The sequence below is a fragment of the Pleurodeles waltl genome, chromosome 7 (assembly GCF_031143425.1).
Source record: "Pleurodeles waltl isolate 20211129_DDA chromosome 7, aPleWal1.hap1.20221129, whole genome shotgun sequence".
Taxonomy (NCBI): Eukaryota; Metazoa; Chordata; class Amphibia; order Caudata; family Salamandridae; genus Pleurodeles; species Pleurodeles waltl.
Genome location: NC_090446.1, coordinates 1,427,416,127 through 1,427,441,701, shown reverse-complemented (window position 1 = coordinate 1,427,441,701; position 25,575 = coordinate 1,427,416,127).

Genomic DNA, 25,575 nt, shown 5'->3' with positions numbered 1-25,575 from the left:
AAGCCTTGCCACTGGATATACATTGTTGTTACCATGTACACAGCGTATCCCTGCCTTTTTGTTTGGAATTATTTAGGAAGTATGTGCCCTACTGATTGCCTACAGCAGGAATCTAACAAAGTGGTTATGCTTGCCCCATTTGACAATAAGCTCACTTAATAAAGTGGGCCATTTTCCTGGTCATAGAGTACAGTCCTGGGAATATACACAATGTCTATGGGTTCTTCACCTCCCTTCTCTTTATGTCTTTTGCAGAAACTGACTATATGGGATCACTCCCCACATTCATAGCATTGAGGACCAGGGTGTACCACAGGCTCGGGTTTCCCTCTCCTAATCTTGGAAGTTTCATTGGTGGTTTTGATTGGAGTTTTCTCATACTTGAGGTTGGACGGGGGAAAGGTTTGGAATTCTTTTCAGGGTTGGGGGAATACCCCTGAGACTGGGTGCATGCAAAGGAAGTGCCCATTTCTACGGCATGGTCGAGAGTCAACTCAGCATGTTGCCGTACCCATTTTGCATTTGAAATGTTAATACTTCCAAGTATTGTTCAAGGTGGCTTTTTTCCATGATTTCTTCCTTTGTTGAGTCCAAGGGTTTAAGCCAGCGATCTGTGGCGTGCTTCTTTCTCAAATAAGATCTTCCGGGTACCTCCAGGTGTACCTTTTTTCTTCCTAAACTTTAGTCTGTGGATTTCTTCATCTATGCATAAATGATCCATAATAAACAGTTTCACCTCCCCATAACCTGTCGTCCCATCCTAGTTGACAATCTGATAGGCTTTTTGTGCTTCTCCTGTAAGCAATGGTGCTAAATAGAAAGGCTATCTTTTGGTTGGCCAGGCGCTGGCACGAGCAACTCACTCAAAGTTCAGAAATAACGCCACAAGTTCTTCCCCAGGTACATAATTCTGTAATGGTGCCATAGCCCCTGATACCGTGGGTCCTCATGAAAGGTCAATGCCAATAACCAACTGAGACTGTCTTCTTGCCCTTTTTAGTGAGATTGTCCCCTTGTGAATGAATGGCATTGGTGAATATGGTCTGGTCTACTTCCGCTTCCTTCATGTGGCTCTCATAGGTCCATTCCAATTTCCACTGGCCTTTGCTTAATTGATGTACAACGTGATCGATCTTGCAGCAGTAGGGGTTCTGAAATCCTGCCAACTATGCCACCTGTCACATGAGCAGGCAAACGGCTACGTAGACAGATAAATGAAGTACTCTACACCTTGATTCATTACCTATGGGTTACTTTATTTCCTCTATGTAAGGCTCATGCTTTGCTCCTCTGTTATATGGTTCGTAATGGTTGTCTCCATTCTCCCTCTACCTTCTAGTCTCGACCGGACTGGACCACTGAGGTTACCGCGCCCCACGGATTGAAGAGGAAAGAACCACAGGTAAGTGTATACTCTTTAATGTTATCTTATTTTTATAGCAGTGGGTGTGAGGGAGATAATTACTGTTTTCCCACTCCTGTCACCAGGTTTTCATGCTTGTTTCTTTTATTTGAAAATGTAGTATGCAAGGCTTGTTTCTATCTTCCAAATAAGAATAGGAGCCTGACTCTCAGACGGGTGCCCCCTCCTCACAGCTCGCATTTTCCACCCTCCCACTTCGCCTGGCAGATACCCATGTACCTGGGATAGCCACGCTCTTCCGGGAGGGTGGTAGGGTGACACAAGGGAACAGTGGCATCCCGGCTTACTCCACCAACTCTCCTTGGGTTCCCTGGATATTTTCAACAGGGCTTTGGAGCCTCCAGATTTGTCCTGTGCTGGTTGTTCTGGTTCTTTTCTGGTTCCCAACGGTGTCTCTGTTTGGTGCTCCTTTTTCCCTCTCTTGTTGGCACTCCTTCCTTTCGGGTTCGTCGTCCTTCTGCTTTACAGCCACCATTCATCAGGGGTCTGATCAGCGTCACACTCAAGGCCACCCCCAACCTCATGTTTCTCTGTAGATGTCTTAAAGTGACAGAAGTACATATAGACTGTAAGAAAATGATAGGCACGTCTCGTGTTGTGGAAGAAAAAGGGAAGGGCCAGGGTAAAACCTCATCTAAGCTGACATTATCCCCGTCACACTGTTTCAGGGGGGTTTCACATGGAGGCATTACAAAAAGTCAATGAGGACCTGTGTAGAGTCTTTGACATGTTGTCAGTTTTGATATTTGATGATCAGTCACAAGAAGTGGCATAGACATAAATAGAACTTTTAAAAAGTCTATTCTATGGGGCAAACTATACCGAAAAATTAAATAGGCAACCATGTGGTCATCTTGAAAACTGTATCTTGGGTTCCAGAGCTAAGCCATCTTGTGGAAAGAAAGATGATGTGGATGTGTATAAACAAGGCTATAAAACAACAAGCATAGAACTCTTGGGGCTTGCAAACAGTTGATTGCCCGCATCGTTTAAAGAGTTTAAAGGATCTATTTGCAGCATTGCCTACAATGGAAGAAGGAATGTTCATTTCTGTAATGGCCTGCATGAAAATTTCCTATCCGCAGTGTGAGAGTCTGGGGTTGTATAATGCCACAGATTTAAGTTGTAGATGTCTCTCCTTTGTTATTCCATGAGGCAGTGTCTTTTTTGCTGGACATTTTTGCTGAAACAACATTTTAGTGTGTTTTTTTTCTTGTATCACCTTCCGGTGTTGCTTAATAATTTCTTAGGGTGGCGAGGGTTCCTGAGTGGCCAGTTGCTGTGGACGTCCAGAGTCAGTAGTATATAATGTCAGCTTATTCTTTTCCCCATGCACTGTTGAAAATAGATTAAGAAGTTCTGAAGAACTGTCAAGTGCAGTTTGACTTTGTTGTCAGATGCCAAGTGTGTACAGTTTAGGATGGTTTACATTTCAACATTCAGTCTCTGCATTTCATTTTTCCGTATGTCCCAGTCTTGATGCATAATTGCCCCTAAATGTTCTATCTGATGTCAGGGCAGCAAGTACATCTTTTTGGTATACTACATCAGTTTCCACCCAAATGGCTGGTAATGAGAGAAATAGCTATACCCAACAAAGACCCTATACACCTTCTAGACTGCTTCACCAATTTCTATTTAGAAACCAGACTAAACTTTTTAATAAGATGACACTCTTTTGTTAGAGCTTTGAACTGATGATCTGCTAATGGGACATTACCTGTTAGGGTGTTTTGAGCAATCTCTGAAATAACAGGTAATAAATCATCAAAAGAGGAGCACAAGATAGCCTTTGTTGTGGGGGTCACTGTGACTAACACTTTTATGAGGACTAGATTTCCATGTGAAGCATTTAGGGGGTCATTCTGACCTCAGCGGTAAAAGGCGCTTACCGCTGGTCAGAAGACCGGCATAACACCGCCGCGGCCGCGGTAAACCGCCATGGTCATTCTGACCCGCAACTGGCAAACCGCCAAAAACCCGACATCCACAAAAGTCCGCCACACCAAAGGTCAGTGAAAAAATGGCGATGACCAAACCTCCACCGTCACGCCAACAGAAATACGCCCATGCCATTCTGACCCACGAATCCACGCGGCGGTCTTTCAACTGCGGTATTCCATTGGCGGTACACACCGCCGCGGTCAAAATACACACACCCTTACAAAACACAACCACATTGGACATTTTGAAATACACACACCTGAGACACATACAAACAACACACCCACACACCCATTACAATATAAAACACACACCCACATCACCCACAAACTCTTACGACCACAATAGCGACTGAAGGACAGAGACAAACAGCACTGCATGGAGTAGACCATCACACAGAGGCCTATCACAACATCACCCACACAATTACCATGCACAAAACACCATACACCACCACACACATCACACTCAACAACACATACAACATCCCTCACCTCATCCACACCACCCCAAGGCACCCCAAAGACACCCCAGGTTCTCTGACGCAGAACTCAGGGTCATGGTGGAGGAAATAGTTCCTGTAGAGCCCCAGCTCTTCGGGGCACAGGTGCAGCACACCAGCATTGCCAGGAAGATGGAGCTATGGCAAAGGATAGTCGACAGGGTCAACGCTGTGGGACAGCATCCACGCAATCGGGACGACATAAGGAAGCGATGGAACAACCTACGGGGGAAGGTGCGTTCAATGGTATCAAGGCACAACATCGCGGTGCATCCCAAATCATACCCCCACCCTCACCCCCATCACACCAACTCCTTGCAAATGGCTCACCATCACAACCCACCCATCCCAATACCCAGCCCCTCATGCGACCACAAAGCATGGACACCCATCACCAAAGCATGGCCAATTCGCACACACATCACCCCCACAAGCCACCCTCACAAAAGCCCCCACAAGGGAATGCCTGCACTTGGGTACACAGCCACCCACCCATTACACGAAATGTCACACACAGAAGCAATAACCATACCCTTATACCCCTGCAGGACCCGAACGCCACCACACCGCCACAGAGGGTCCAGAGATGTCCATCCTACCCCCAGAAGAGGCCCCCAGTGATGACAGCAGCTCTGTCTCCCTGGACCCAGATGACCAGCCCGGCCCATTGGGGACCTCAGGACAGTCGATTCCCCTCACACAGCCACAGGCCACAGCAGACCTAACCCCCTCTGGGAACACCAGCACAGCTCCCACCCAGCGGGCCCATGCCTCTGTCTCCAGGACACGTCAATCAGCGGTGTGTCTGCCACTATAGGGCACCCAGGTTAACCCACCACCCCAACAACAACAGGGACCTGGGGGCAGTGGTACTGGGCACACCGTCCAGGGGACAGAGGCCCAGGAACACAGGGGAACTGGGAGGGCTGCTGTGCGACAGGGGGAGGACAGGCCCAGGGAACCCACTATCCAAGAGGCCCTCTCCTCCATCATGGGAGCATACCACCACTCCCAGGAGACGATGGCTACGGTACTGGCCAGGTTCCAGGAGATCCAGGCACAGCAGGAGGAACGGTACATGGAGTTCAGAGAGGAACTGAGGAACATTGGTTCCGCAATGGGGACCATCGTCGTGGCCCTCAACCAGATAGTCATCACATTGTGGGACCATGTGGCACCCCAAAGGGCCCCTGTCACTAACCCAGACCAGGTACAGCCTACCACCTCCGCCGGCGCTAGTGGACAGGAGGCCCCCACACAACGACAGGCCACCAGAACCCAACCTCCTGCAGATGAAGAACCACCCCGCAAGCGGAACCTGAGATCTCACAAGAAGACAGAGTAGGATGCCAAGACCCCCGCCAGCATAAGATACCCCCTGATGTCATCCCACTGTCCCACATTGCCACCCTGTCCAACCTTAAACTGCCCCTGCTCCATCCTTCCACAGGCATATGGACAATGCACCTGTGAGACTGAGAACTGGACTCTGCCATGGACATTACCCCACCCCCACCCATTACCGTTTTACAATCATGTTCCTAAATGTAGCACTGTAATAAAATCACTTATTGCACTTAAAAAAACAGGAGTCTGCTTGTATTCTTAACAAATGTATTACACATAATGGTGCAAACATGTACAGTTACATTGTGATGACAACATACCACTGTCATACAGCTTTAGTCCATGGGCAAACAAAGCAGACGTCACGCAGTGGGTCATACAGCTCTGAAAAGGGAAGGGAAAGTCACAAATGAGTTAACAGGAACTGGGGGGAAACACAGACAGTATAGAGGCAGGAGGTCTTAAGTAAATGTAAAATGGCGTGGGTGAATCTTACCTCTGTGCTACTGAAAATACTGTTGTATCACTGTATCCCTGTTGTCCGTGTCGTCCCCGTCGTCTTCCTCCTCTTCACTCTCCACAGGCTCCACAGCTGCTACAACACCACCATCTGGAGCATCCTCCTGCAGAAAAGGCACCTGGCGTCGCAAAGCAAGATTGTGAAGCATACAGCAGGCCACAATGATATCGCACACCTTCTTTGGTGAGTACATTGGGGATCCACCTGTCATATGCAGGCACTTAAACCTGGCCTTCGGGAGGCCGAAGGTCCTTTCTATGATCCTCCTAGTTCGCCCATGGGCCTCATTGTACCGTTCCTCTGCCCTGGTCCGGGGATTCCTCACTGGGGTCAGTTGCCAGGACAGGTTGGGGGAGCCAGAGTCACCAATTAGCCACACACGGTGTCTCTGTAGCTGTTCCATCACATAAGGGATGCTGCTATTTGCTGCTATTTCGCATAATGTACGCGTCATGCACAGACCCAGGGAATTTGGCATTGGGAGATGTACTGGTCTGCCAAACAGACCACCTGGACATTCATCGAATGATATTTTTTTCTGTTTCTGTACACCTGCTCACTGCCTTTGGGGGTAACCAAAGCCACATGGGTCCCATCAATGGCACCAATGATGTTGGGAATATGTCCAAGGGCATAGAAATGACCCTTCACTGTAGCCAAATCGACCACCTCAGGGAAGACAATGTAGCTCCGCATGTATTTCATCAGGGCAGACAACACTCTGGACAAAACTTTAGAAAACATAGGCTGCGACATCCCAGAAGAAATGGCCACTGTTGTTTGGAATGATCCACTAGCAAAAAAATGGAGTACTGACAGAACCTGCACCAGAGGGGGAATCCCTGTGGGTTGGCAGATGGGTGACATCAGGTCTGGCTCCAGCTGGGCACACAGTTCATGTATAGTGGCTCTGTCAAGCCTGTATGTAAGTATGATATGACGTTCTTCCATTGTCGACAGGTCCACCAGCGGTCTGTACACGCGAGGATTAATCCTTCTCCTCGCAAGTCCCAGCGGACGGTGCCTAGGAAGGACAACATGGAGCACAGAGTAAAGCAACCCACAGGTACGTTAACACAGCTTGCACTGTACAAGATTCTGTATGCATTGAATGACATGTATGAGTGGCAATGCAAGGCCTAGGCCTGTGTGACGCAGTAGAAATTAAGCCATGTGGGCCCTTGAAATGGCGGCTGCCTGACCTGTGAAGTGTGACATTGGGATGTGAGGTCAATGCGCTGGCGTGGCACACCGTGGCGGTAGGCGGTCGAAGACCGCGGTGCAAAGCCGCATTGGTTAACATTGAATCCTATGGGTTTCAGGAACCAATGACGAAGTGAGCCGGAGGTCGCGGTACGCACCGCCGCGGTACGCACCGCTGCGGCCGTGACCGCCATTTTCTATCTGCTTAATCACTCGAGACCTGATCATCCACAGGAGAGGACCTATACTGCAAGTGCTGCTGTGACCTCGGTCTGGAAGTGACAATGGCTGCTGCGACTGGGCCCCTGCCTTCACATCTGAGGAATTGGATAAACTTGTTGATGGGGTCCTCCCCCAGTATGCGCTACTCTACGGTCCTCCAGACCAACAGGTGAGTACCCAGGGTGCACGTTGTGTGGGCTATGCCTGTGTTGAGTGGGGTGGATGTAAGATGGTGGGGAGGTAAGCGAATGAGGAGTGCAACGCACAATAGATGAGAGCATGTGCCACATGGCAAGGTTGGGGAGGGGGGGCCACTCACATCGACCATGCAGAAAAGTGATGATATTTCCTTTCCCACCCTGTACATGTCACATAGGTCAGCGCCCATCAGAAGATCGACATTTGGCGTGCCATCGCCAAGGACGTCCGGGCCCTGGGGGTCCACAACAGACGGGGCACCCACTGCCGAAAGAGGTGGGAGGACATCCGCTGCGGGACCAGAAAGACCGCCGAGTCTCTGCTGGGGATGGCCTCCCAACGTAGGAGGGGTGCCAGCCCGCCAATTGACCCCCCTGATGTCCCGGATCCTGGCGGTGGCCTACCCCGATTTGGATGGGCGCGTGAGGTCATCACAGCAGACACAAGGGGGTGAGTATCAGCACATTCTGCTATCTTTGCGCGCAGTGGAGGTGTCTGGGTGGGGGAGGAGGGCTGTGGCTATCTCTAGGCCAGGGCGCATTCTGTAGGCTAGGCCCCTCCGTAAGGCATGGCCCTGTGCCCCCGCCACCCACCTCTGTAGGGTGCCATGTACAGCTATCCATGGTCCAGCCTCACCTATGTGTGCATGTGTCGTCCATAGACCTGTAGGCCAAGACACAATAACTGAGTAGTGTACCCCGATTGTGCAGAGTAGTGCTGGGGGCTTCTGTGTCTGTCCTCTCCGACAACGGTGTTGGCAATGCATGCACTCAACCTGTCTTTATTTCCCCCCCCACCATTTTATTTGTCTTCCTGTTCATGTGTGCATTAGCATCATCAGGCGGAGGAGAAGTGGCATCGGCGCACGAGGGAGCTGCATCTCACATGGGCCCGGAGGGCCATGCAACCGAATCCGAGTACACCAGTGAGACGGAGGGCGAGGGGGGCTCCACAACGGGGACCCGTGGAGACGTCAGCGACACCGACACGTCCTCGGAAGGGAGCTCCCTTGCGGTGGCGGCAACATCCGTGCCCACCGCCACAACAGGTACAGCCGCCACCCAGCGCACCAGCTCCGCCCTCCCAGCAGCCCCTCCGCGTTCGGCCCGTGCCCGCTCAGCCAGGAAGCCGGCCATCTCCTTCGCCCCAGGCACCTCAGGCCCTGCCCCAGTTACCCCTGCTGCCCTCAGTGAGGAGGTCATTGACCTACTCCAGACGATCATTGTTGAGCAGTCTACCCTTTTGAATGCCATCCAGGGGGTGGAAAGGGAGGTGCATCGGAGCAATGCATACCTGGAGGGCATTCATTCGGGTCAGTCTGCCCATCAGCGATCGTTCAACGCTCTGGCCTCAGCACTGACGGCAGCCATTGTCCCTGTCTCCAGCCTCCCTCTTCAAACTCCCTCCACCCAGTCCCAGTCTCCTGGACCTCTGCCTATCCCATCCACACCATCAGACCAGCCTGCACACACCTCAACACCAAAAGGCAGCTCATCCAGACATAAGCACCACAGATCACACAAGCATTCACCCAAGCAACATCCAGATGCAGACATGCCAACAGTCACTACCTCCTCTGTGTCCCCCACCTCCTCGTCTCCCTCCTCCCTCCCTGTGACGTCTCCACTCACACCTGCATGCACACCCCCATCAGCCAGTACTTCCATCACCAGCACACCCACCATACCAGTCCGCACACGTGCAGTCACCACCCCACTGCCATGTAGACGTCCCCTGGGTCCTCTCCCAGTGTGTCTGTCACCCCCTCTTCCAAACCACACAAACGCAGACAGCCACCCACCCAACAGCCACCCACCTCATGACAGCCACCAGCACAAGCACCTGCACCCAAAGACAGCACACTTGACTCTCCTACAACCACATCCTCTTCCTCCACTCCCATACCCACTGCACCTACCCTTCCCATTGCTCCTAAAAAAAAATTCCTCTCCAAACTTAACCTCTTTGCATCACCTGACCCACCCCCTCCATCTGGTAAGAGTCCAAAGAGCACCTCAGCCACCACAAGCCCTGCACCTACTAGGACCATAGTGCAGGGCTATTGGAGTCCACCAGCTCCTAGGGCAGGAAAATCGGCCAGCAGCATGGGGACAGCCAGCCCGCCCCCTGGGAAGAGGACCCGAAAAGGCAAGGGCCGGCGCGACAAGCCTGAGACGGCTGCCACCAAGGACAGTAGCCTTGCCCCGTCACCTGGCACATCAACAAAGGGAGGCAAGGGCCCCAGGGATTCGGCGAAGGAGGGCAAGGGCAGCAGGGCGGACAAGTCTGGCAGCAGGCGAGCTGCCCAGGAGGGCCCCACTAGGCCCATTCCAGGTGTGACGGAGGACACCCACGGGCCCAGGACTCCATCCAAGGAGGGCCCCGCATCTGAAAGGTCGGATGGCGACTGAGAGGGAAGTATTGGCCAGGTCTGGTTCCCTTGAAACACAAGTCAAGCACCGCTGAACAGGGCCCCACCGTGAGAAGCACCGCTGAACAGGGGCCGCTGTGAGGAGCACCGCTGAACATGGCCCCGCCGTGAAAAGCACCGCTGAACAGGGCCCGCCGTGAGGAGCACCGCTGAACAGGGGCCGCTGTGAGGAGCACCGCTGAACAGGGCCCCGCCGTGAGAAGCACAGCTGAACAGGGCCCCGCCGTGAGGAGCACCGCTGAACAGGGGCTGCTGTGAGGAGCACCGCTGAACAGGGGCCGCTGTGAGGAGCACCGCTGAACAGGGCCCCGCCGTGAGAAGCACCGCTGAACAGGGCCCCGCCGTGAGGAGCACCGCTGAACAGGGCCCCACCGTGAGAAGCACCGCTAAACAGGGCCCCCCGCCGTGAGAAGCACCGCTAAACAGGGCCCCGCCGAGTACCGCTGAACAGGGGCCCCGCCGTGAGGAGCACCGCTGAACAGGGGCTGCTGTGAGGAGCACCGCTGAACAGGGCCCCGCCGTGAGAAGCACCGCTGAACAGGGCCCCGCCGTGAGGAGCACCGCTGAACAGGGGCCGCTGTGAGGAGCACCGCTGAACAGGGCCCCGCCGTGAGAAGCACCGCTGAACAGGGGCCCGCAGTCTCAAGCACCGCTCCGCTGGGCCCTTCCTGTCAAGCACCGCTCGGCTGGGCCCTTCCTGTCAAGCACCGCTCCACTGGACACCGCCGTCTCTGAACCGCTCCGCTGGGCCCTTCCTGTCAAGCACCGCTCCGCTGGGCCCTTCCTGTCAAGCACCGCTCCACTGGGCACTGCCGTCTCTGAACCGCTCCGCTGTGCCCTTCCTGTCAAGCACCGCTCCGCTGGGCCCTTCCTGTCAAACACCGCTCCGCTGGGCACCGCCGTCTCTGAACCGCTCCGCTGGGCCCTTCCTGTCAAGCACCGCTCCGCTGGGCACCGCCATCTCTGAACCGCTCCGCTGGGCCCTTCCTGTCAAGCACCGCTCCGCTGGGCCCTTCCTGTCAAGCACTGCTCCGCTGGACCCTTCCTGTCAAGCACCGCTCCGCTGGACACCGCCGTCTCTGACCTGCTCCGCTGGGCCCTTCCTGTCAAGCACCGGTGGCCCATTGGCAGTGCCGGTTCTGTGTCGAGCAGGGCTTCACGAAGCACCCTGCTCACCATGCCTCCTCCATGACCAGTGGAGTCGGTAATCCAGCTGATGGACTGTGGCTTTGCACTCCCCAGGATATGGCAGTGGGCAACCCACCCACTGTAGAGACTTGAGAGACTGTGGCTTTGCACTCCCCAGGATATGGCAGTGGGCAACCCACCCACTCTAGAGACTTGAGAGACTGTGGCTTTGCACTCCCCAGGATGGTACAGTGGGCAACCCACCCACTGTAGAGACTTGAGAGACTGTGGCTTTGCACTCCCCAGGATGGTACAGTGGGCAACCCACCCACAGTAGAGACTTGGGAGACTGTGGCTTTGCACTCAACAGGATGGTACAGTGAGCATGGAGGCCCCTCATGGATCTGGCGTCGTGGACTCATGTGGCTGAGGTGCCCCCCCTACCCTCCCCCCTGAGGTGCCTGTAGTTTTATCATCTGATGCCCCAGCAGTGTTCTCTCCAATGGATAAGGTCTTGTGTGTGGGCTTTGCCCATGTGTTTGTGCACATTGGCCCACGGACAATAGAACTTTGCCAAAATGTGCAGGACTTATATCCTATGTATATATTTTTGACTTTGATCCTTATTGACTATGTATATTTCATATATCATATTTCACATTACTTCATTTGTGCTATAATATATATCTATTTGGATGATCATTTTATTTTGTCTTTTCATTATTCCGGGGGTTTTGGGGGTGTCACTCTGACTTGTTGCTCCGCATTGGTGTGTGGGTATTTGGGTTGGGGGGGGTGTTGCATATGTGTGTGCCCGTAACCTGTCCTCCTCCCCCCTCCCCTGTGTCGTAGGTGCAGTACTCACAGTTGTCGTCTGCGCCAGCGTTCGTACTCCTGGTAGATGAGCAGGTAGACAATAGCTGGTAGGATGTTTAATTCGGGTTCCATGCTGTCCAGATTCCTCGTGGATTGTGTAGAGATGAGCGTTTTCCCGTTCGTAGTCTGTTTCCGCCGTGTTTTTATCGGCGGGGCTCCCGCCCCGGAAAAGGTGGCGGATTGGTGAGTTGTGATAGGGTGGGCGGTACATTGTCTGCCGCCTGCCTGTTGGCGGTGACCGCCGCGCTGTTTGTGTGTCCCGCCGTGGCGGTCGGAGTGTTAAAGTGGCGGGCTGTGTTGGCGGTTCACGCCAGGGTCAGAATTCCATTTTTTTGACCGCCTGCCTGTTGGCCGCCGCTTTATCACCGACCGCCAGGGTTAGAATGACCCCCTTAGTGGCATATTTATATTCTGTGCCGGATTTGCATTATTATTTTTTTACACAAATCCGGCGCAAACTCCATATTTATATTTTGACTCTAGACATGTCTAGCTCCCAAATATTGGAGCTAAAGTCCTTTTTTGCCTGCGGAAAACTACCTTGCATCAATGAGATGCAAGGTGGCGTTCCCGAGCAAAAAATGACTCAAAGGCCCTAGCGCCTTATTTATTCTTATATGAAAAATCGTGCACGGGAGGAGGGCCTTAAATAATGGTGCTCAGCCTGCTTAGCACCATTATTTAACACCTGGGTCAGGACAGGCGTTAGTGGACCTCTGGGCCTTTTTCCATGGTCCCAGGGACACCACACCCACCAGCATCCACACCTGGAGGGCACCTAAGGATGGGGGGACCCATCCCAGGTAAGTCCAGGTATGTGTTTTTATATTTTTTGCAAAGTGCCATGGGGGGCATAACTTGGGCCTCCTACATAGCACTGTCCCCAATGGCCATGCCCAGGGGACCTAAGTCTCCTGGGCATGGCCATTGGGTTGGCGGGTCATGACTTCTGTCTTTACTTAGAAAGAAGTCATGTCCATGGGGGTTGTGCGTGGAAATAATGATGCTAATCAGGTTATTTTTTTTACTCTAATCTGACTAGCGCTATTCTTTCACGCACAACCTCCAGTTTCCCCTACTTCTTCCCCTCCCGATTAGCATCAATAATTTTGACGCTAACTGGGCCTTACCGCCGGCTGGCATCACAGCTTAAATATGACGCCCGGCTGGCGCCCAGGAATGGCGCTAACCGGCAGGTTTGCGTCAAAAAGTATAAATCAGGGCCTTAGATTATAAAATGTTAATAGGAAGTTACTAGTGATTTTTGTTATAGGGATTGGACTTATATGTGAGTGTGTAAGCAACCGGAATATCAGGTGGAAAAATATCAGTAAAGAGTCTGTAGTCTTTTAGGGTTGCTGTTTTTAAATCTATAAGAAAGTAATCATGGGGTTTCTCTGTAGCATTGTTAAAAGCTTCCAAGAAAATAACTGGTGTTTTTGGGATACATTTGATTGCCTATAACTGTTATTTGTTGTTTATCTCTAGGGTTTTTAAACATAGCGAAGTAAGATGCAGTAAGATTTATTGAACAGCTATGCGTACCCTTATAAAATACATTTTGTACTATGGCCCATATGCACGAAAATTCCCATTTGTGATTCCTAAATAGCAAATCATAGGAAATCACTCTCTGGGAATCAGAAATTAGAATGTAGAACACATTAGATTTCCTAATAGTGATTCCTATGGAGTCACAACCGCCATTTGGAAATCTCAGTAAAGGAAATGGCTAAATTTTGATTTCCTGTAGGGGAATTGCAAAATATGCACAATGGGCTTATAATTACCACAGACAACACTTGATGGCCAACAACATGTCACATCATCAGGGTAGGACCATGATGAAGAATTGGCTTGCACACCAACATAAAAATGGTCGTTATCAGCTAGCCACATAGGCAGAATTGTGGCCATATTAACCATCAGGCCAATCTAGAACAAGTAACAATACACTGTGAGGGTATTATGTAAGATATGGGAGATTGCACCCATCTGTGTACGCTGCAGGCAATGCATGTGGTGATATCATGGACCTCAGCAGTAAAAACAAGCATTGCCAGTGCCAATAGGTCTGGCATTACAATAATATTGTATGGCAATGTAATGCCTTACCAATGAATACCATGGTAACAAATATGTATTTTTGTGGAAGCAAACCACTGTACAATAATATTGATGTATGTTAAAAGGTCAGGTGACATGTGCAAAGATGCACCCATGTCAAGCGCGTCAACAGATGTCAGTGCCTGGACCATGCCCACCACCAGGAACCCTGCTTGTCTCACTACCCACAGGTCGCTTCCAAAATCCGAGGTCTGGACCCCGGACACCAAACCCATAGTCACACCCTATGATACAATATGGCACACCAAAACCATACTTGCGTCCTAAGGTAACTATAACTAGCGATCTCGCCATGCACATCTTTTTCTTCACAAATGTGACTGCTAATGTTTCAAGAGTAGTTTTAAGGATATTACATAAGTTGTCAGGATTGCTGTGTTATCTGGGGTAACTAGCAGTGCATGGCATGGGTACGAGTTATAGATACCTTCGGGCGCAAGTTATAGTTACTTGAAAGAAATGTAACTATAACTGCTGAATTTCTATGGTTTTGTATGAGTAAATTCAGAACCTAACTATAACGCCCCAGCAACCTTTGTTTTTTCAGTGAATTTCTAAGGTTTTTAATTCTATTTCCTATTACAACGTTCCTCTAACCTTTGTTTTTTTCAGTGAATTTCTACGTTTTTTCATTCTATTTCCTAACTATAACATCCCTGTAACGTCAGTTTTTTTTTTAATGTAAAGTAATTTTCATTACTCTACGTAAATCCAAACACCACCGTGCACCATCTCAAGTGGGGGCAGTGGAAAAGGGGGGATTAAAAAAACGGCATTTTCCATTTTAACTTCCATCAAGATTTTAGACCGCCCGAACCGCTTGACGGAATTACACCGAATTACACCAAAATTTACAAAAAGGTTGCCCTTGGTCCAAAAAGAGTGCTTTTTGTTATTTGATATAAATCCGTTCAGTAGTTTTGAAATATTGCAAATTTATTTCGTCAAAATGTTTGCTACAAGTATAACATTGATATTATCAATTATGTTTTCAAAGATGTCATGAGTGCCATCATTTATTGGGTAATTTGCAGTGCATGGCAAGGAAGCAAGTTATAGTTACCTTAGGGATCGAGTTATAGTTACTTGACATAACTCTGACTATTAAAGGTGAATTTCTATGGCTTTGTACATTCAAAATGTGACCCTAACTATAGCGCCCTGTGACTTTTGTTTTTTTTAGTGAATTTCTATATTTTTTTTAATGTGAAGGCATTTTCATTACTATACGTTAATCGAAACACTGCAGCGCAAGACCAACCGCTATAACAACCCAACCCCACGCTGCACACGGTCTTTGGACGGGTGCAGAAGGAGTTGGCTGCAGGGGCTAGTCTGCGGCCAGGCCCATGCAGCCAACCTCTAGAACCACCCAACCCCCTGGTGTGCATGGATTGGATGCAGGGCCTGGTTGATGGCCAGATGCAGCAGCCAACCCCCCTAACCACCCAACCCCATGCTGTGCATGGTCTTTGGCCATACACAGTGGGAGCTGGCTTCAGCCTTTCTCTCTGAGTGTGAGAATAGGTGTGACAGGGTGTATCTCGAAGTGAGAGTGCTTGTGAGAGTGTCTGTCTGGGTGTGAGAGTGGATGCATCAGTTTCTTAGTGGGTCTGTGAGTGAATGTGCCAGTGTGGGTCTGTGAGTGGATGCATGAGGGTTCTAGTGGGTCTGTGAGTGGGTGTTAGAGAGCCTGAGTGGTTCTATGAGTAGGTGCATGAGGGTCTGATTGTGGCTGTGAGTGGGTGCCCTAGAGTCTGAGTGGGTCTGTGATTGAGTGTGTGCGTCTGGGAGTAGGTGTATAACGGTCTAAGTGGGTGTGTGAGTGGAAGAAACAGATTGAAAGAGAGAGAGAGAGAGAGAGGGTAAGAGAGAGTTTTTTAGGCTTGATGGATGATATAATTAGAATTATATGTTTTTGGACAAATTTAAAAGAAAAATGTATTTGTCAATTAAAAAGAGTGAGGTTACCTTTCAGTATGAACCTTAAACTTTTGAAGTTTAAAAGAAATTAAAGAAGGAAAATGACCACGGGCACACCTGGAGTATAACCCTCAACTTTCAGTGCGAGGATCTGTGACCTTAACCTTTAGGCCATAGGTTGTTCTTTACTGTGGTGCTTCTAGACATACTTATGACAGTAAACTCATGTACGTGATTGGAAAGATGTGTGAATGCTCCATCTCTAGGAAGGTTTAACAGTCAAAACACTAGTAAATAAACCAACACACTGCCAAGGGATAATAGGATTTTAACCTTCAGTCTACTGAGTGACAGCACAAGACCTTGACCATTAGGCCAGAAGTGACTCTGTTCTGCTCTGCATCAAAACGTAACTATAACATTTGTTCCATACATATGCTAGTCTGACTCTGTGAAGTCATTGCATAGAGAAACACTTACAATGGCAATCTCTCACCCTTTCTCAGCCATCCCAATATGAGATGGAAGAGAGAGAGAGTGACAGGACCCCGGGGGAAGCCTTAAGGCCTCAGCAGTCCTAGCTAGATCCCCATGTCCTGTGGGAGCCGGCATTGCTCCCATAAGCAGAGAGTTGCTTTAAATAATGGTTCCCTGCTTGTGGGAGCAATGTTTTCATCTGTTTCCCTACATGCATATTTGTGTGCAGTGAAAAATATGAAAACTACACTTTCAGCTGTTTGACACATCCCGCTATCAGAAAGTGGACCTTGTTTGCTTTTGCTTGGTTGGAGCTATCAAAGATCCCACCAAGCAAAAGCAAATGGTTATGTTCTGGTGGGTGGGCCTCCTAGGACATAGCAGGAGCCAGCCCTGGAAGGTGGCAGTCCCCAGGGCCATCAATGGCTCCTCGAGGGGGGCCTCCTCCAATGTAATCTAGCCTCTGGGAGGTGTTGTTCCCCATGACTTGGGGGTCCAAAATAGACCCCCCTCATTCTTTTGTTGAAGCCCCAGGGCTGCGGGCCAGCTGCATGGCCCCCCATTACATTACATTAAGGCCTTGAGAAGGTGGCATGAGTGTCTGACTAGGTCTGTGAGTGGGTGTGTAAGTAGGAGAAATTGATTGAAAGAGAGACAGAAAGATAAAGAAAGTGAGAGAGAAAGAGGGAGTTTTTTTAGGCTTTAATATCTCATATACATAGAATGAGGTATTTTTGCTGGATAAATGTATTTATTATTTTTCAAAGAGTACAATATTTTTTTATTTAAAAAAAAAAGCAAAAAAATTAAATGAGTTCAGCTGGACTCGAACCCCCAGAGCTGGGTATGAAGGTCTGCAACCTTCGCACCAAGCAATAGGGATTTTTTTTTTTTTTCGCCCTTTATGGGCTATGTGAGACCACAAGGAAGCCCTAAAAGATTCCCAGTGGTCTCCACTTTTTTATTTTTTTATTATTATTATTTCTAAATAAAAAGCGCTTTACGGCTATGTGGGACTGCGAGGGTCCCCGCAGGGGCCCCTTACATTATTCATTTTTGTCTTTTAATTCTTTTTAAAATGATAAATCACTTTAAGGGTGCCAGTGCTTCAGAATGCAGGGAGCTGCTTTCACAGCAACTCCCTCCTTGCTGATACATTTCATCTCTGTCCCCAGCATGCATGGAGGAGACAGAGATGAAACTTCTAATTTTGACAGCGGGTCCAGCTTTAAAGGTCCAGCTATCAAAACCCGAAGTGTTTGTTGTGTCTTTGCTGCCAACCCCTGGAACATGGCAGGACCCAGCTCTGGGGGGGTGGCGATCCCCCGGCCCCTCTGTGGCACCGCGTCATCCCCCTCCAATGAGGACTTAGCCCCAGGGCATGAGGGTCCCATAGAGACGTTGTTTTAAACATTTGACCCGGGGAGCTGCGTGGCCCTCATCTCAAATAAAGTGAAGCCCCTAGGGGAGGTGGTCCCTGGGGCATGAGTGGGTGACAAGGCCCCCCTGCAGTAATGACCAGACTGCCCCGGGGAGGTGGCAGTCCACGGGGAAGTGGCCAAGAGGCCCCCTCCCCCAAAGTAAAACAGCCCCAGGCATGTGGCATCCAGAGGTCGAATGGGGGACACAGGCCCAGTGAATACAAAAATTAAGGCATTGAAAGGGAGCCCAGAGCCCCCTGTTTTTTAAAAAAAAAACATCCCCGGGAGCATTAGACTAAATAAGTGTGGGAGACTGCGCTTAATGTTTTTTTCTGTTTTACAAGCAAAGTCGCTGATCCATGGGTGTCTTCGCTTGTAAAATAAATAAAAAAATGCTTTTTAGCCCTGGAGTGGGGATTCCTTGGGGATCCCACCACCACACCAGGGCCAAAGGGGCATGGTGTTCGTACTCTGGCCTCTTGCCTTTCTGTTTACTTTTTTTTTGGGACTTGGCTTTAGCCGCATCCCAAGATGACTAACAACACTTCACCAGCTTCTGGTGTTGAAGTGTTATCAGCCAATCAGATCTCTGCACGAGATCGGGAGGGTTCACAAATCCTTGGTGTCCCTAGAAGTACAGATTTGTTTTTCCCTTAATATCTCCAAAACTACTGGACAGAATTACACCAAACCAATATCCCTTTGGAAAAATGAATAGGGAAAATGTGTTTTGGGACGCCCCTTTTTTCTCAGCCACCCTGGGAGGATCACCCAGAAACTTTCCAGGCAGCAGGTGATGGGACTGGTGAATGTTTTTGGAAGGTTTCATGAAGATTCGTCAAGCAGCACCAAAGATATAGGCAAGCAAAAAAACATTTTTTATATAGAAACTGGGTCCTAACTTTAACTACTTAGCAGCAACTACCACTAGGTAATATATATACATATATGGTTCATACTTACCTATAAAAATTCTTATATTATCGTAGTTGTTCATTATAAATGCATGCATACCTATCTACCTATCGCCAGTAGGTAGTCGTAGTTAGGACCTAGCTTCTATAGAAAAAGCATTTTTTGACTTGGCTACATCTTTGGATCAGTTTGACAAATCTTAATGAAATTTTCTAAAACAAAGTATCAAGTTGGGTTTTGTTGTGCATGGAAAGTTTTGGAGTGATCCGTCAAGCGGGGACCCAACAAAATGAGGTGTTAAAAAAAGTGTGTTTCCTATGTTAATTTCCTTACAGATTTTAGACCCAACTACAGGCCGAACCGTTTGACAGAATTTCACCGGATTTGGCAGAAAGGTAGCTCTTGGTCCGGAATGTGCCCTTTTTCTTATTTGGCATAAATCTGCTCAGTAGTTTTCAAGGTATTAAAGGGAAAATAGACATAGATGCTTCCAGCTACGGACCTAGATATCTCATGCTAAGAGCTCATTAGCTGCCAATACTTTACCCATGAAGTGTTGGCATCCACTTTGGGACTTGGCTTCAGGCAAGCAGCAGACATGCACAAAAACTGCAGGGAGCAAAAAGAATGCAGTGAGAAGGAGGGAAAGGCAAGCAGCAGAAATGCACAAAACAGGCCTGAGAGCAAGGAGAAAGCAGTGAGAAGAAGGGATAGGAAGCATTAGGCAAGCACAGCACAGGGCTGAGAGCAAGGTAAAAGCAGTGAAAATGAGGGAAAGGCAAGCAGCAGGCATGAACAAAATGGGACTGAGAGCATAGAGAAAGCAGTGAGAAGGAGGTAAAAACAAGGCGGGGGAAGCACAAAATGTGGCTACGAGGAAGGAGAAAGCAGTGAGAAGGAGGGAAAGACAAGCAGCAGGCACTCTCAAAATAGTGCTAAGAGCAAGGAGGAAGCCATAAGAAAGAAGGAAAGGAAAGCAGCAGACTTGCACAAAATGGGCATGAAAGCAAGAAGTAAAAAGTGAGAACGAGTGAAAGACAAGCAGCAGGCACACACAAAATGGGGCTGAGAGCAAGGAGAAATCTGTGACAATGAGGGAAAGGCAAGTAGCAGGTATGCACAAAATAGGGATAGGAGCATGAAGAAAGCACTGAGAACATGGGAAAAGCAAGTAGCAGCCATGCACAAAATGGGTCTGAGAGCAAGGAGAAAGAAGTGAAAAGAAGGAAAAGGCAAGCAGTAGTCACGCACTAAATGGTGCTGAGAGTGAGGAGAAAACTTGTGATAAGAAGGGAAAGGCAAGCAACAGCATGCTAAAAACAGGGCAGAGAGCAAGAAGAAAGCAGTGAGAATGAGAATAGGAAAGTAGCAGACATTCAAAAAACAGGGCTGAGAGCAAGTAAAAATCAGTGTGAGTGAGTGAAAGGCAAGCAGCAGGTCTGCACAAAATTGGGCTGAGAGCAAGGAAAAATCAGTGAGATTGAGCGAAAAGTAAGCAACAGGCACTCACAAAATGAGTCTGAGAGCAAGGAGAAAACACTGAAAAGATGGGAAAGGCACTCAGCAGGCACTCACACAATATTGCTGAGAACAAGGAGAAACAGTGAGAAGCAGTAGGTATTCGCAAAACATAGTTGAGAGCAAGGAGAAAGCAGTGAGAAAGAGGGAACGTCGAGCAGCAGGTTAAAACAAAACAGGGTTGAGAACAAATAAGAAATCAGTGAAAAGAAGTGAAAGGCAGGCGTCAGGCACATACAAAACGGGGCTGAGAGCATTACGAAAGCACCGAGGAGGGAAATGTGAGCAGCAGGCATGTAAACAACAGGCCTGAGGGCAAGCAGAAAGCAGTGAGAAGGAGGGAAAGGCAGTCACCAGGCACACACAAATAGGGGCTGGAGACAGGAGAAAGCAGTAAGAGGGAGGGAAAGACAAGCGGCAGGCACTCTCAAAATAGTGCTAAGAGCAAGGAGGAAGCCATGAGAAAGAAGGAAAGGAAAGCAGCAGACTTGCACAAAATGGGCATGAAAGCAAGAAGTAAAAAGTGAGAATGAGTGAAAGACAAGCCACAGGCACACACAAAATGGGGCTGAGAGCAAGGAGAAATCTGTGACAATGAGGGAAAGGCAAGTAGCAGGTATGCACAAAATAGGGATAGGAACATGAAGAAAACACTGAGAACATGGGAAAAGCAAGTAGCAGCCATGCACAAAATGGGTCTGAGAGCAAGGAGAAAGAAGTGAAAAGAAGGAAAAGGCAAGCAGTAGTCACGCACTAAATGGTGCTGAGAGTGAGGAGAAAACTTGTGATAAGAAGGGAAAGGCAAGCAACAGCATGCTAAAAACAGGGCAGAGAGCAAGAAGAAAGCAGTGAGAATGAGAATAGGAAAGTAGCAGACACTCAAAAAACAGGGCTGAGAGCAAGTAAAAATCAGTGAGAATGAGTGAAAGGCAAGCAGCAGGTCTGCACAAAATTGGGCTGAGAGCAAGGAAAAATCAGTGAGATTGAGGGAAAAGTAAGCAACAGGCACTCACAAAATGGGTCTGAGAGCAAGGAGAAAACACTGAAAAGATGGGAAAGGCACTCAGCAGGCACTCACACAATATTGCTGAGAACAAGGAGAAACAGTGAGAAGCAGTAGGTATTCGCAAAACACAGTTGAAAGCAAGGAGAAAGCAGTGAGAAAGAGGGAAAGTCGAGCAGCAGGTTAAAACAAAACAGGGTTGAGACCAAATAAGAAATCAGTGAAAAGAAGTGAAAGGCAGGCGTCAGGCACATACAAAACGGGGCTGAGAGCATTACGAAAGCACTGAGGAGGGAAATGTGAGCAACAGGCATGTAAACAACAGGCCTGAGGGCAATCAGAAAGCAGTGAGAAGGAGGGAAAGGCAGTCACCAGTCACACACAAATAGGGGCTGGAGACAGGAGAAAGCAGTAAGAGGGAGGGAAAGATAAGCAGCAGGCACACACAAAATGGGTCTGAGAGGAAAGAGAAAGCAATGAGAAGGAAGGAAATGCAAGCATTCATAAAAAGGGGGTTGAGAGCAAGGAGAAAGCAGTGAGAATATGCAAAGGGCAAGCAGCAAGCCTGCACAAAACAGGGCTGAGAGCAAGGAGAAAGTTGTGAGAACGAGGGAAAGGCAAGCTCCAGGCACACCCAAAACAGGGCAGAGAGCAAAAAAACACAGTGAGAACAAGAGAAAGGCAAACAGCAGGCATGCACAAAAAGGGCTGTGAGAATGAGGTAAAGGGAAATAGCATGCAAGCACAAAACGGGGATAAGAGCAAGGAAAAAGCAGTGAGAAGGAGGGAAAGCTAGGCTGCAGGCAAGCACAAAATAGGGCTGAGAGCAAGGAGGAAACAGTGAGAAGCAGGGAAAGGTAAGCGCAGGCATACAAAAATGAGGCTAAGAACAAGTAGTAAGCAATGAGAAGCAGCATGTGTTCACAATGTGAGTCTGAGGACAAGGAGAACACAGTGAGAAGGGGGAACGGCATGCTCATATTGGGGCTGAGAGCCAGCAGAAAGCTGTGAGAAGAATGAAAAGGCAAGAAGCAGGCTCGCACAAAACAGGACTGACTAGAAAGCAGTGAGAAGGAGGGAACGGCAAGCAGCATACATGCATAAAATAAGGATGGGAGGAAGACAAAATAAGTCAGGAGGGAAAGGTAAGCAACAGAAGCACAAAAAAGAGGCTGAAATCTAGATGAAAGCAAAGATAATGACAGAAAGTCAAGTAGCAGGCACACACAAAATGGGGCTGAGAGCAAGAAGACAGCAGTGAGAATGAGTGGAAGGCAAGCAGCAGAAATTCACAAATCTGGTCTGAGAGCAAGGAAAAAGCAGTGAGAACAAGCGAAATGCAAGCAACAGAAACACACAAAACTGGTCTGAGAGCAAAGAGAAAGCATTGAGAATGAGGGAAACACAAGCAGCAGGCATGAGGAGAAAGGGCTGAGAGACATGAGAAGAAGTGAGAATGAGGGAAAGGCAATCAGCAGGCATGCATAGAGTGGGGCTGAGAGCAAGGAGAAATCAGTCAGAATGAACAAAGGGCAAGCAGCAGACAAACTGAACATGGGAATGAAAGCAAGAAAAAAGCAGTGAAAAGAAGGAAAGGGCAAGCAGCAGGGATGCTCAAAATGAGACTGAGAGCAATCAGTGAGACTGAGCGAAAGCCAAGCAGCAGGCACACAGAACGGAACTGAAAGCAAGGAGAGAAATGTGTGAATGAAGGAACGGCAACAAGCAAGCACTGACAAAACAGGGATAAGAGCAAGGAGAAAGCAGTGAGAAAGAGGGAAAGGCAAGCACCAGGCACCCACAATATAGGGCTGAGGGGAAGAAGAAAGCAGTGAGAATGAGAGAAATGCAAGCAGCAGGCAAGGACAAAATAGGACTTAGAGCAAGGAGAAAGCCATGAGAATGAGGGAAAAGCAAGCAGCAGGCACCATAGAATGGGGCTGAGGACAAGGAGAAAGCAATGAGAAGGAGGGAAAGGCAAGCAGCAGACACACGCAAGATGGGTATGAAAGCAAAGAGAAAGCAGTCAGAACAATAGAAAGGCAAGCACCAAACCGGGCTGAGAGCAATTAACAACCGTGAAAACTAGTGAAAGGAAAGCAGCAGACATACACAAAACATGGCTGAGAGCAAGGAGAAAACAGTGGGAACAAGTGAAAGGCAAGCAGCAGGCACATGCAAAACTGGTCTGAGAGCAAGGAGAAATCAGTGAGAATGAAGGAAAGGCAAGCAGCAGGCACTCACAAAAAGTGACTGAGAACAAGGAAAAGCAGTGAGACCGAATGAAATGCAAACAGCAAGGCATGTACAAAACTCGGCTGAGAAAAAGTAGAAAACAGTAAGGCAAGCAGCAGACACACACACAGCAGACACACACAAAATTGGGTGAAAGCAAGGAAAAAGCAGTGAGAACGAGGGAAAGGCAAGTAGCAGGTGTAGACAAAACGGGCCTAGGAGTAAGCAGAAAGCTGTGAGAATGTGGGAAAGTCAAGCAGCAGACATACAAAACATTGCTGAGAGCAACAAGAAAGCACTGAGAACGTGTGGAAGGCAAGCAGCAGGCACGCACAAAACTGGTTTGAGACGATGGATAACGCAGTGAGAACACGAGAGAGGAAAGCTGCTGGCATGCACAAGAGAGGAAGGAGAAAGCATTGAGAACCAGGGAAAGGCAAGTAGCAGACCTGGACAAAATGGGGCTGAGTGCAAGGAGTAAGCAGTGAGAATGAAGGAAAGGGAAACAGCAGGGACACACAAAGCTGAGTTGTTAGCAAAAATAAAGCAGTGTAAAGGGGAAAAAGTCAAGAAGGAGTCGCACACTCAATGAAGTTGAGAGCAGGGCGACTGCAGTGAGAAACAGGGAAATAGGGTAAGGCAAGCGGCAGGCACACACAAAATAGAGCTGAGAGCAAAGAGAAAGCAGTGAGAAGGAGGGAAAGATCAGCAGCAGGCATGCACAAAAGGGGCTGAAAGCAAGGCAAAAGTAGTGAGAAGGAAGGAAAGGTAAGCAGCAGGCATATACAAAATGGGGCTGAGAGTAAGGAGAAAGCAATGAGAAGGAGAGAAAGGCAGGAAACAGGCATGCACAAAACAGAGTTGAGAGCAAGTAGAAAGCTGTGGGTGGATGGAAAGGCAAGCAACAGGCATGCACAAATTAGGGCTGAGAGCCACTCACAAAGCAGTGAGAAATCAGTGAGACTGATGGAATGGCAATCAGCAGGTACACACAAAATGGGACTGCGAGAATGAGGGAAAGGTAAGAAACAGCAAATTACAAAATGAGAATGAGAGCAAGGAGACACCAATGAGAAAGAGGGAAAGTCAAGCAGCAGGCATGCACAAAACAGGGTTGTGAGCAAGGAGAAAGCAGTGAGAAAGAGGGGAAGGGAAGCAGCAATCATGCACAGAATGTGGCAGAAAGCAAGGAGAAAGCTGTGAGAAAGAGGAAAAGGCAAGAAGCAGGCGGGTAATAAACTAGGCTTGGAGCAAGTAGAAAGTAGTGTGAAGGAGAGAAAGGCAAGTAGCAGGCATGCACAAAACAGGGCTGAGAGCAAGGAGAAAGCAGTGCGAAAAAAAGGAAAGGAGCAGGCTCCAAAACAAATGGGGGAAAGAAGGAAAAGCAGTGAGAACGAGCAAAAGGCAAGCATCAGGCATGCACAAAATGGGGCCGAGCAAGGAAAAAGCAGTGAGAAGGAGGGAATGGCAAACAGGAGGCATGCGCAAAACCAGTCTGAAAGCAAAAAGAAATCAGTGAGAAGGAGGGAAAGGTATGCAGCAGGCACACACAAAACATGGGGCTGAGAGCAAGGAGAAATCAGTGAGAAGGAGGGAAAAACAAAGCAGCAGGCACACACAAAATGGGGGAGAAAGCAGTGATAATGAGGGATAGGCAAACGGTAGGCACACACAAAACAGTGCTAAGAGCAAGGAGAAGGTTCTGATAATGTAGAAAAATCAAGCAGCAGGCACACAGAAATCAAGGCTTAGAACAAGGAGAAAGCAGTGAGAATGAGTAGAAGGCAAGGAGCAGGCATGCACAAAACTGGTGTGAGAGAAAGGAGAAAGTCGTGAGAACAAGAGAAAGGCAAGCAGCCGGCATACACAAAATGGGGTTGAGAGCAAAGAGAAAGAAGTGACAACAAGGGAAAGGCAAGCTGTAGGCATGAACAAAATGAAGCTGAGAGCAAGGAATAAGCAGAGAGATGTAGGAAACAGAAAGCAGCAGTCAGCACAAAACAGGTTTGAGAGCAAGGAGAAAGCAGTGAGAATAAGGGAAAGGCAAGTAGCAGGCATGAACAAAACTGGGTTTTTGTCAAAAAAGAGACATTGTGAAGGAGAAAAAGCATTAGTGCAATGAATATGGTTGAGAGCTGGGAGAAAGCAGTGAGAAATAGGGA